We start from the raw sequence: 13905 nt of genomic DNA on the forward strand, positions 1-13905 counted from the left end.
TTGATAGTTGTTCCTTTACATAACCAATAAAGTTTACAATCTGGTTATGTTGACTGAACATATATGATCCCAGATCTCATTGACTCCTTCTTAGGGGTAATTAAAATTGGGGGATCTTTCTGTTCTGCCTCTGCTACGTTAATAACAGATCAGATGTCTTGACATCGAGAATGACATCCTAAGTCTGTCATACCAGAATTTTCCATTATATATATATATATATATATATATATATATATTTATTATTGATAGATTAATTAAAGTATCAATAATATTTATATACTTTTCTTATTAATAAGTTATAGTTTTCATTGTCTTAAATCATTTTCTCTGGGACATGTATGTGACTAGGGATGTCAAAGTGTGGGGTGGAGGATACATTCCAATCACAATCTTTGCCTTCGAATCTATTTTTTATTTCTGTTTCAGATCTTCGTTACGGGTGGATTTTGTTTCCATCGTCGTCCCCGCAGATTCTCGCGGGTCCTCATGGATCTTCAAAGTTTATGCGGAGATCTATAAACATTATTTTATTTTTTAATTTATTACTTTAAACTAAATTAATAGTAAAAACTTCAAAAACTAACCACAAGAAATTTAAAAATTATTACTTTATGATAAATATATTGTTTTAACAATATTTAATCTATAATATTTAGTGTCATGACCACTAAAAATTTAAAGAATTGAAATAATCATTTAGATCGCACATTTTTATTAACAATATATATATATATATATATATATATTATATATATATATATATATATATATATATATATATATATATATATATATATATATATATATATGTGTGTGTGTGTGTGTGTGTGTGTGTGTGTGTGTGTGTGTGTGTGTGTGTGTGTTTTTTTAATTTTGTGTATATATGAAATGACAAATAAACTTATATAATAATTTAAAATTATATATGAATTAAGGATATTATACTATTTTAGGCAGAGCGGAGACTCCACGGAACAGGAGATATTTATGCCATCCTCGTTCTCGAAGTGTCTTCGGATAGATTTTTTTTCTCATTCCCGTTTCCGCGGGAGAAAATTCTTTGCCTTTAAGACTTCAAACGGAGAATCCCTATGAAATCCCCGCTAACGGAGATAAATGACATCCCTACATGTGACAATAGACCAGCAAGAGCAAATAAGGATAGGTATGGCATTAAATTCAACACCCAATAATGAATACTTATTAAGTTCTGCCATTTGAATATTGTCTGTCACTAGTATTATGTTACTAGTATTTCTTTGGTGATATGGAAACCCTTACAACATTGTCTTCAACCATATCTCTTAATTCATTGTGGTTCACTCCAACAATGATAAAAATAATCAGTGACATGAATGAAATTGATATAGTTATATTTTATCCAATTAAAAAACCTGTGACAACCCAATTCTACAATAACAAATCACTTTATATTTAAAAAGTAAAATAGGCAAGTGTTTACATCATGGTCTTGTTTTATACTATATTTGTAGATTCTATTTCTAGATCCACAACCTCATCAATTGGTAGATTATTTTGTTGGGTGATGCGATTTGTGGAACGTTTTGTTAAGCATTGCAAGATGGACACTTGGACTCATCATGAGTGAAGTTGAGGATGGTGTGGTCATATAATTAATCTCTTCCATATTATATATGTATGATGATTGATCTTGGTGTCGTGGGGATCATTACGTGATTTCGTAGTTCACATTGCCAATCAATATTTTAAAATAACTTAGTTTGAGATGATTTTGAGTAAGGAAGGAAGCCTCACTTAATTGCTTGGGACCAGGTTTGTAACACGAAAAAACTTGTCAGGTTGGGATTAAGAAAAAATAGAGGATATTACTTTTTGGTAATGTAGAGCTACTTGTTTTCATTTAATATTTTTTAGTTAAATCTTATTAAAACACTTTCATAAAAATAAGTTGGTACATGATTATAATTCGCACAAAAATTTACTAACATAAACCTACTTGTTTTTATAAATGCGTGTTTTAACAACATGTAAGTTAGAGTATATTTAACCACTTTTAGTTAAAACTTTTTAAAATAAACTCTCATACAATAAATGGGATACGTTAGTAAATCATATATATATATATATATATATATATATATATATATATATATATATATATATATATATATATATATATATATATATATATATATATATATATATATATATATATATATATATATATATTATTAAAAGAAAAATAAAAATAAGAGAAAATGACTAAGTTATATGTCGTTTAAAGACTCCAGACACATATGTAAGTAAGATAATATTTCTTAAAATGTGTAAGTTGTGCCTAATTTAACCCTACAAAATCGATTTTTAGAGTGAAGGATTACCCCCCACTTATAAGGACATGTTTAGCCTATATATTGTTTGATGTGAAACTCTTAATATTATTTCTTACGCCTAAGATTGAACATCTGGATCATAGAACTAAATGGTGGGTGACCTGGTAGTGGAGTGGTCCAATAGATCTTAAACTGCGCTCTGATACCATCTTAGAAATGTGTAAGTTAGACCTAACTCAACTCTACAAAACCAGTTTGTAGGATAAAGATTTCTCTCATTTATAAGCATATGTTCATGTCATATATCTTATGTGAGACTCTTAACAATATTCAAATAATTATGAGCAATTTACATCTTCAAAGAGTCGACATTTGAAGCATCATATTTAGTCAATCAATGAGCACATTTGTTTCCTTCTCTCAATGTATGATTAAAGGAGACTACTCATTAAAGAGAAGTGAACTTAATGAGAGCAAGTAAAGTTGCATGGATGAAAGTCATTCTGCTTAGTGTCAACAATTAATTCAAAGTTGTCTGAGAGTCAGATTCTATGATGATAGATCTATACTCAAGATCTCAAGCCAGTTGATGACATCTCCAAATAGCTAGCTAACAATTCCGTCAATTGATTAGAAGCTCTGCCACAAGCAATATCCAAAAAAAATCATAAATCCTATTACCTCAATCATTTCTTAAAAGGCCTCCAAATAAAACATTCTCAAGATTACCAAAATAAGAACCATTCATGTTGACTTTAAAAATGGCTTCAGGAGGATGCCAGCGAACACGACAAATTACATGATGCTTATTTGTCGTAGCAAAGACTTGCACCATGGAGGAATGGTACGATAATATACTATTCATCGAAGTCCGTTTATCTTTTTTCATTTTATATATAGAAAATCTCTTTGTTTATATCCAGCCAAATCTCAAAACAAGTTATTATGAACATAGTGTCTGGTTCAATATAACATGGTGTTTGAACCATCTTTAACTATCCTGCAAATTAAAATTCAGGATCATGAGGACAATGATTTGAAACACCTAATTAGGTAGCATCCGATTAACTTTGTGCTTTCATAGCTCATATAGTTTTTTGTTCAGTGATAGATATGAAACCACCTTATTCTATTATCTTGGGAAGGATTGGATTCATAGAAATAAATGTGTCTTCAACAGAACACAAAAGGCCCATATTTTAGGTAGGTGGAAAGATGGAGACCATGAAAGTTAATAACAATCCTTTTTCAATTGAAGTTAATATGATCAAGGCATTGTTCTATTCGCCTAATTTAAGTCCCATAATGGTTCCTAAGGAATATAAACAAGGTTTGTTGGAATCTTGTATACTTACTAATGAAATCTTCCGATTTAAAAATCCTGTCGACCTATGCACTTTTCATCTTATTTTAAAAAAATTAGTCTTCTAATATTTTTTTTTTAAATTTCTTTCAAAAAAATATTTTCCATTCTATACAAATCCTATTTTGAAATCAAGGTAGAGATTGTTGAATTTTGTTGAAAATACATATGTTGAAAAAGTCTCACATCGCTTAGTCTTGTGAAGAAAGAGAGAGTCCAAGACTATATATAGGATTTAAGTTTTTTTTACAAGATGCACCAGTCAAAAGCACTTTAAGCTTGTGTTGTGACATGATATTTAATATACTTTTTTTGGAGGGTGTGGGTGTACTAGGGACCTGGGGTATTTGAGGGTATATTATGTGTTGTAACAATTTTCACATAGTATTATTCTCTGGTTGTCATTTGGCAACAGTCATGGTTTTTCTCCGGTTTTAGAGTTTCCACGTTATTTTCTTGTGTTGTTATTTCGTTCCTCCTTTTTTCTATATTTGTTATTTTTTCAACAACTGGTCAAAGCTTTTAGTTCGATTCGGGGATAGGAGTTCTTAGTATGCTCTACGATTGCAGCTTTGTTTGATCTTCCACGTCAAAAAAGAAGGGTGGTGTTGTGGAAGAGTTGTTGAGCTGCATTCATAAATTCTGATGTGCAGTTTGGGTTAGAGAAAATTGATGGAAAAATTGTTTTTGACTTGTGGAAAGTTCAAGTCAAATATGTGTTACACAAGGTGCAAGATTATGTTTGTGGTTGAAGAGCTTCCTGCCAACAAGGAAGTTATACCATAAGTTTTAAACCATGTTTTCGACATGTGAAAATTCTTGGAGTGATTTACCTTAAAGTGAAATTTATTCTTCATGATAAAGTATATTATTGTCAGTGATGACAATGTGAAATTCTTGAAGTGGTTTATCTTCAAGTGAAATATATTCTTCGTGAGAGAGTATGATAGTTTTTAAAACTATGATTGTCGTTTAAGACAATGTGAAAATTTTTAGAGTGGTGTAGCTTCAAGTGACTATACTCTTTATAGTGGAGTATGATTGTCGGTGAAGACAATGAAAGTTGTATTATTGTTAATCAAGGTGGAGACTGTTAAGATTAATTAAATATATACATGTTCACACTCTTTATGGTGGAGCATGATTGTCGGTAAAGACAATAAAAGTTAGTGTATCATTTTTAATGAAGGTGGAGATTGTTGGATTTTGTTGAAAATACATATGTTGAAGAAGTCTCACATTGCTTAGTCTTATGAAGGAAGAGGGAGTCCAAGGCTATATATAGGATTAAAGTTTTTCTTTACAAGATGCACCAGTCAAAAACATTTTAAGCTTGTATTTGACTTTCTTTATTCTCTTATGATCTTGTAATATAGTGTTGTGAGATGTAGTTAAATATTTATTTTGGAGGGTATGAGTGTATTAGGGGCCTGGAGTATTTGAGGGTATATTACATGTTGTAACAATTTTTATATAGTATTATTCTCTGGTTGTCAATTGTGAACGATCGTGATTTTTCTCCGATTTTGGAGTTTCCACGTTATTTTCTTGTGTTGTTATTGTGTTCCTCTTTTTTCTCTATATTTTTTATTTTCCCAACAAATGGTATCTGAGCTTTTGGTTCGATCCAAGAATAGGATTTTTTAGTATGCTCTATGGTTGCAGCTTGTCTGATCTTCCACATCAGAAAAGAAGGATGGTGATGTGCAAGAGTTGTTGAGTTGCAGTCATAAGTTCTGCTGTGCAGTTTGGGTTAGAGAAAATTGATCGAAGAATTATTTTTGACTTGTCGAAAGTTCAAGTCAAATATGTGTTACACAAGGTGCAATATTATGTTGGTGGTTGAAGAGCTTCCCGCCAACAAGGAAGTTATACCATCAATGAAATTGAAATACTCTACCTGACAACTATCACCATCCACCAAATCACCATTGGCAATTCGTCGTTCATATTTGACAAGAGGTCCCATTCTTTTAATATCTGCAACAGACTCAACAAATTCCAATACAAATCAAATAAAAAAAGAACTTTCAAACCCTTCATTTGAGGAACCAAAGGTGAACTCACCTTTACCCTGCAATTATTACAAGGAAATCAAAAAACAATTATAACTTGCCATCAAAACATAAAACATTCAGGAGTATTGGTTGGCACCTGTGTCATGGAACAAGGGGTTGTGGAATACCCAAACATATTGCTAGGAGGGACCTGAAATAATTCACAACAACATCAAATTAACCATGTCTATTGGGAAAAACAAACTTTTATAATAGTTAAAATGTTTTAGGAGACCTGTTAGGTACTACTTACATGAGCTGTAAGTACAAAATCATCTTCGTCCTATCACTGCCAACAATCACACATTTTCTCCTTTCATGCATACAAGTATGTCAGAAAATTATGAAATTTACCACAATTAAATATTATCCAGAAAGAAAAAGAAAAAAAGATATAAATTCTCACTTGGTGGGATCACCATTAACAGCTTCCTGAAATTCTGTTGGTATTTTTAGCTCATCAATGGTATTCAAGAATAACTAGGGATTCTGATATAGGATTCTGATTATGGACAAAAACTGGAACCTGATTATAAACTGGATTATATTTAAGAAGAAGCTCACTCTTGTTCTGCAAGTCTTCTTTAACAAATTCAAATTCAATTCCTAGATTTAGAGCAAGAGTTATTCTGCACACAAATGAGCTTCCAAGAGCTCCCAAAAGTTTCACCTCCTCCTGGTTTGTAGCCATTTCAGCACTTCAATTTTTCTCTATGAATTTAGTAACTATCAAGTGTGTTTGTTTTTGTGTTTTTTTTCTAAGGTTCTATGGTCTTTTATAAAGTTTGGAAGACAAATTTTGTTATTTTTAATCTGTCACTTGCTGACTAGGTGTCTTGAACGAAAAGAAAAAGTGTGAGTACTAAATAATGGAAAACAATTGATGCATTCACTATCAAGACAGTGGACAAGAAGTGATGTCATAGGTTACACCACCAATTTATTTTATACAAAATATAATTGAATTAAGTGTGATGAATAATGATCCACATGACATTATTAATTTTATTCACCTTCTTAAGTGGGAACACTTTAGACTAATTGGTTCTGATTCCTCTTAGCATATATCTTTAGCAAATCAAGGAATATTTGGTTTTGATGCTTAATTGGAGTTAGTAAATATAGTGGTTGAGTTTTTGTTTTTAATGTGATATCTATATAAAAATAATAAAACACACCACATGGTGTCTTAGAGGAAACCTGCCCACCTTCTGGATCCATCACTCCATCCTCTATTAAAGGTCCATCACTCCATCCTTTAAAATGTTTCCACACACTTCCAAAAGAACGTGATCAAATTATAAGGCAACCGAATAACTAGACTGATAAAGTATGTGTTACTAATAATAATCATCCCTAAAAATAGAAAAAATCAAAAACCGAAACTCAATAAGGACCTAACCAAAGTATTATAAAGGATACCAATAACCTTTCCTTTTCTATTTTAGAATATCTAGAACCGAAAACACTTGCAAATTCCAATATAATAACAAAACCAAAAAGTTCAGAAACAAACCTCAACTAGTGTCCTCCTATGCTTAGAGTCTTGAACATAAACATCTTTCTTAAGATTGTGTAGTCTCCCATCAATCTTCCATTCAAAACACAAATAACATTAGCATAATAAAACCGAGACACAAGCCCAACGCTATCAAATAACCTAATATCATTGCAGAACAAACTGCTATTGTTAAGTGTTGTCGAAGAACAAACCACTATTGTTAAGTGTTGTCAAATAGTCGTTACTGTAGTACTAAAATATCACACTTCAATAACAACTTAGTGTTGCAGAATTTGAACAAATAATTATTTTCTGCAATCAGGTATGAAACATCACATACAGTAGTTCATCTGCAAGGTCAAGCTGAAAAATAAATATAAAAGAAAATACTAAATACTTTTAATAAAGAATGACTTAGCCCATACACTGTCCAATTCTAGATTCTGACGTCTTATTTGAAAATCCAAAACTCATGCAAAATTGCATTGAAAACGAATGAAAAATCACCTCGTCATTGCATTATCTAGAAGCCCGACTATGGCTGCAGACACAAGAATGGAGATAAATACCAACTCATTAATAGAATCACAAAGTTAAAGCATATAAAAGAATCATGCAGAGGAGATATGTTTACAAGGGCCTTTAGACATACCACCAAACACCCACTTGTGTGAAGTTGCATATAACCAAGTTTCCTAAACACTCTGTAGAGGTGTGAGACAGTAGACATTAGACATGGCTATTGTAAACCATCCACTCCATATCACATTACCACTAGAGTCCAACACAAAAGGTCGGTGGGTTGTGAGTACTGTAAACCCCGACTACCGATTTCAATGACCACTGATAGAAAAGAAAAAAATATTTTATCAGACCAAATAATAGAAATATAAATTAAAGTATAACATAAAACGAATAGCATACCTTGATTGCATCCGAGTTATAAGCATTCCTAAACATGTCCACTAAAGAGGCATAGAAGGGCTTGGCTCTTTGAGGAGCCATTGCCACATGGAAATCTGGCTTGTTATACAAACCCATAATCAAGCAATTAGACCATGTTTGGATAAACAACTTAATTAAGCATAACCAAACATTATCACATAATTACTTATAACATAAGGTCTTGTTTGGATAAATAGTTAATTCACAACTTATAGCATAAGCAATGTGGTTGCATACTTTACCAAGTAAAAGTTGATAATCTTTCAGCATGACACTATGATCCCATGCTTTGCCAGTATCTTCAATTGAAAACATCATCACGTTCTTTCTACATTTGTTAAATTTAAAAAGTAAATATATAAAACGAACTATTCATTTGAAATTCGAAAAAGAGAAAAAGAATCAAACATGTAATCGGTGTCGCCATCAGAGTCGGAATTTTGACGAGAATGACAAGGCTGAGTCAGAATTTCGATATGATGCAGCCTTCTACTTCGACATCTCAAGAAAATTGAAAACCAATCGAAAGATATGTAAAGAAAAACACCAAATCAAAACTTTTAGATCTCAAAACCTAACTAATCTAAAGCAACAAAATCAACAACAACAAGTATATCGATTAGTAAAAAATTAACCTAAAGAGGAATCGAATAGAGTGATTTGAGCTTTGAATCGAAAGCTTGAGGTAAAGAATCAACTAGATCTGAAAGAAAAACAAGAACTTTGAAGAAAAACTGAACCTTATAGTGAAGAAAACGAAGCTAAAGTTTCACCGATCTTGGAAGTTTGCATTAGATTCTGTACTTGCACGGTATCATAGCTCGAGTTAATGTCTTGGTTCTAGTACTAAGTTCTGTAGAGCCATCTTCTGCGCTAACCATTTCCTTTAGTAGAGTTTCAAGCTTCCACATCTATTTAAACAAGAGCAAAATAATTAGTATACAAAAGATGAAAGTTTCAACAAAACTCTAACAAAAGACTAATAATTTTTGAATTTTAATTCTAACCTCTATATATCCATTATGATCTGGATCAAGCTCTTCCATGATCAAAGCTGCATATGCAGAAGCTTGATCTTTGAGATTTCCCAATTTATTTGCAGAAGCACTCAACACTATAACCTTTTACACAAAAACAAATCCCTCTTACTTTCCCATTAACTAATAAAATTATAGCTTAGAAAAGAAACAAACAAGAGAAAATGTGTAAAAATACTCTGAAACTTTGACTTGGCTCGCCAAAAATGGCGGGTTAAATTAGCAGACTTGATCCGCTTTACCACCTCTAATCACAACTCATTAACCATTCACTAAATACAATTCATGAGTACGATTTTGAACGTCATTAAGTACGACCTTCAAGTGTATATTTAAACACCTGAAAACCATGTATATATTTAATAGTAAATGAGTATATATAGATTTGAACACCTAAAATTTGTAGTTAATGACATTAAAAACGGTTGTCAGTTGTACTCAGTTGATAATTAATGAATTGTGACACCTTGTAACTATATCCATAATCCATCCGATTAATTGAAATGTGAAAATAACACAACTCAATAATAAAAAATGTAAAAGAGGCATTGTTAACTTCTTAATTAGATGAGTTAAACTTACCAACATCTCCAGGTCCCAGAAAGTTGAGAGACATCCATGAAAACTGCCAAGGCTGCAGCAACAAGGCCAGTAACTAAGGTACTCTTTGCATGAAGATAGTTGTGTTTATTTATGTCAAAATAAATGGTGGCAGTAGTCCATCCCTTCCCATAGCCATCAAAACTCTTGGCTTAGAGACATTAAACAAAAAACACATCAAAATTCATCTTTTTTCGCTTTGATTCATAAGAAAAGAAAAAAAAAATAAGATAAGGAATACAAAAAGAGGGCAGAGTGTTCTAATTAGTTTTACCTGACGCAACATTCCACCAAGCAATGATGAACACATTATTGTAAAAGCCCCAACATTTATAATGTATCTGCAATCACAATCAAGAAAAATGAATTCGAAAACTATTTACCACTTGTTTGGCTTTATGAAGAATCATAATAGAGTTGCAAATATATAAAACTTATGCTTCCCATTGCAATCCATTATCAGCAAATGGAGAGGATATAGGGGTGTTAGGATTGATATCATAGCAAGGTACTAAACCAACAACAACAACAACAACAACGAATACTATCAAGCAAGTACAATCATCATTTGAGTACAGTAAAAATATGAAAACATACACATACATGTTCCTCCACAAACACATACATCATCTCCCTTGATGTGTGTCATAAACCACCACACACATAGCACTGTTTCATCTGCTTCGCTGCTGAACAGTTTACCGCAGAGTGACCTTCCTCACAGCAATTATAGCATGCTCCCCAACTACTATCTTGAGGGTCAAAATATCTCGGACCCCACAGGTAGAAAATAAACAGAGTGATATACCCAACTAAGCATTCCTTAACTTATAGTATTTTTAAAATCAATCACATTTCAGATCAAATATATCAACTTACAAGCAACTTTTGCAGAACCACATTGTCACCTATCTGAACCAAACTTGCTTCCAGTTCCACAGACTCATGATTCTCTGAAGTTTTGATTATCTCATCCACCTCTTACTATGCAGCTATAATAACCTACAGAAAAAAGAAAAGCATAAAAAAATCCAAAGTATCTCACGCAAATCATTAAGAAAATTCAATTCGATATAAAATCAATAAAAACATAAGAGAAACCAGTTTTTTCAAAAATTAGAAGCAAAACATGGAATACGACGTACACTTGAATCCCCAGAGTCCAAAGAGAGGGACTTGAATTATGGTATACACATCAGCAGACTCTGCACAATGTTTAAACATACAATTCTTTCAATTTATTGGTCAATTACCTTTTATTGTCATCTTATAGAGCACCGACACTTCAAATTTAAAGTGTGTATGTTGTCAAGACTCAAGACAGCATCGACACCAACACAAGTAATTCTATTCAATTAATTACATATCCTCAAATTATCATTAGAGATATCGTGTCAGACAATGAATGGATGCTCAATAGTATCATCAATATTATACACATTATTAGCGGCTCTAATCAGTTATTTCATTTTTCCTATCATCAACGTAACAACAACATACAACATAAACAATTTACATTATTAGATTTCAAATTCCGTGTCACCTTTTTGGAAGCTCACACTCTGAGTTTGGAACTTGTTAACAGTTTGTTCAAGCAGCTTCACAACTTCTCTTAGAGCATTTTGTGACTCTTGAAGCTTCAATTACTTTTTCTTCAACTGGATACAAAAAATCAAAACCGAAAGAACCTGAAATTGACAAAATACGAATTATAGATGTAAAACAGCTAGATTAGGGTTTCATATGAAAATATGAGCAAGGATGAGAGAATGTGAAGATCAATTGGAAATGGAGAGAGGATAATATATCAATATGACTGGGACAAGATCGAATTGGGAATTAGACGAAGTCGATCGCAGAAGGAGACATCGATCGGAGATGCAGACGAGGTCAATCGGAGATGCAGACGAGGTCGATCGGAGATGCAGACGACGTCGATTGGAGATGCAGACGAAGCGGATCGGAGATGAATACGACGTCGATTGGAGATGCACGTGAGATTGATCAGAGAGGAAGAGACGAAGCTAGATAGCAAAGGAAACACATAGTTGGAAAAAAATTATGGACAATTATTTTTTTAATGAAAATAATATATATTAAAATTTTATACATAGTTTTTTTCTACAAACTTGTTATAAAAATTTGTAAAATTGAATCAATAAATTATTTAATTGTTTTTAAAAATAATTTTTATGTTTATTGTAAAATTGAAAATGTTAATTTTTTATTTTTTATTCAATTAATTTTAATCGTAAATTACTTGCAAATATATGTTTTTTTCTTGAATCATTTTTAACTTCAAACATGAAAATAAAATAAAAAAGTAATAGAAAATATAGTAAATCAAGAAGTGGTTTAGAAAAATATAAGTATTAGCTAGAAATTTTATTGGTAGTTAAAGCATATCCAATCAGTCTCAAATTAGCTTTGATATATAACTGTAGCAATATTTTGGTAGCTAATATGAATTTTTTTTGTAGTGTCTTTGTGTCTGAAACAACACACACATGCATGATTTGTCATACGGATTAATGATTATTCCCCTTCTAGCTAGTTGCGACTTAGTAGGCAATCTGTCATGGAATAATCTCCATGCAAAAATCTCCAGCTTTGAAGGAATATTTGCAATGGATTCAAAACATTGTTAATGGTGATAGGTACAGTTTACTATCAACAGAACTAAGGTAGACTCGTTGTTTAAGCAGATTTATAACCTTACAGAGAGTCATGAAGAAGTTAAAGTGGTGCACACATATCGATATGCGAACATGTGCGTGGATGTAATTGCGAAACTTGGCTTAACCTCAGGGAGGATCTAGTTTTTTTTAGTAGTGTTACTTTTGTTATTTTACATTGGATAGAAGCTATTCATTCAGTTCCAAAATAAATGTCATATTTGAAAAAAAAAATTGTTCCAAAATATTTGTCGCTTTATATTATAAATGTAATTTTATATTTAATCTTTCAATTATACCTTATAATAAATACTCTTAATTTATTGTTTTCTCATTTAATATTAATGTTATTTTGAACACACCAATAGTTAATCAGAATAATTTGGTAAAATCATCATTCTCTTTTATTTATTATTGTTTCTTAATAATATATTAAGTAGATCACTGCGACAAATAATTTGGGACGGAGGGAATAATATATTGGGTGTTATTTACTCTGCAATGTCTTCTTTGTAGTTTTTTTTTTGGATTAGACCCTCTTTCTTACCGATGAAAAACTAATGTGGATGAAAAGTGTTGTAATATTGAAACATTCTTTGATTTTCAATTTGTAAATTTATCCTAAATTTATGATATAAATATAAGTTACTCTCTCCGTTTCACAATAGGTGTCCTTTTTTTCTATTTTTATTTGTCTCAAAGTATTTGTTCATTTAGAATACCAATGTGGTCTTTATTATTTTTTCCACTAATTTACCCTTATTTATTGTATTTTAATTCATTTAAGTACTCCACTACCTATTATTAATAAGGTTATTTTAGTAAATGAGACTCATTTTATCATTGAAATCAACATAACTAATCATTTTCTTAAAAAGTGTGAAAATCTCAAAGAAAACACCTATTATGAGACGGATGGAGTATTAAATAAGAATTTATGTTGACAACTTTGTGTGTGTAATTTTTACAACTACTTGAAATAAACGGAAAAGTGAGTTAGTGAGTCAAATGCGAAAAAGTGAGTTAATTGATAAAATGTAGTGTTCTTCCAAATATTTTAATAAGCGGTGTTATTATATAAACGAAAAAAATTTACTGTTTATACAAATATATTTATAAACAGAAAGAAGTATATTGTTGGTGCAAATATTTTCTAAATGGGAAAAAGTGTATTGCTGGTACAAATATTTTTATAAATGAAAAAAAATTATATTATTGATACAAATATTTTTATTAACGGCAAAATCTACATTTGATATGAATATTTTTATAAATAGAAAAAAAATATATTGTTGATACAAATATTTTTACAAACAACAATTTTTTATAAACGAGAAAATTTTACCGTTGATCCAATTTTTTTATAAACGGTACAAAAACAAAAATAGCTTTTATATATGTAAAAAATG

The 13905-nt window shown here is 31.1% G+C and overlaps 1 long non-coding RNA gene across 49 annotated transcripts; it reads right to left on the reverse strand.

Annotated features, from left to right (window-relative positions):
• Positions 1–876: 876 nt before the first annotated feature.
• LOC131596272 (uncharacterized) lies at positions 877–11887 on the reverse strand. Of its 49 annotated transcripts, none has more exons than XR_009282200.1 (17): positions 11365–11887; positions 10967–11026; positions 10425–10823; positions 10096–10162; positions 9804–9972; positions 9192–9305; positions 8593–9095; positions 8422–8512; positions 8164–8258; positions 7892–8082; positions 7665–7780; positions 6145–7329; positions 5992–6051; positions 5836–5889; positions 5582–5755; positions 3048–3318; positions 2254–2957 (listed from the first exon to the last, which is right to left on the reverse strand). It is a non-coding gene; the product is annotated as an uncharacterized LOC131596272 (long non-coding RNA). The 49 variants fall into 49 exon arrangements; XR_009282242.1 differs by lacking the exons at positions 2254–2957; positions 3048–3318 and adding an exon at positions 7452–7589 and having other exon boundaries at positions 3335–5755; positions 6145–6264; positions 7255–7329; positions 7747–7780; XR_009282233.1 differs by lacking the exons at positions 2254–2957; positions 3048–3318 and having other exon boundaries at positions 3336–5755; positions 8593–8673; positions 8820–8887; positions 8989–9095.
• Between the last annotated feature and the right edge of the window lie 2018 nt (positions 11888–13905).

The sequence above is a fragment of the Vicia villosa genome, linkage group LG4 (assembly GCF_029867415.1).
Source record: "Vicia villosa cultivar HV-30 ecotype Madison, WI linkage group LG4, Vvil1.0, whole genome shotgun sequence".
In the NCBI taxonomy this organism is placed as follows: Eukaryota; Viridiplantae; Streptophyta; class Magnoliopsida; order Fabales; family Fabaceae; genus Vicia; species Vicia villosa.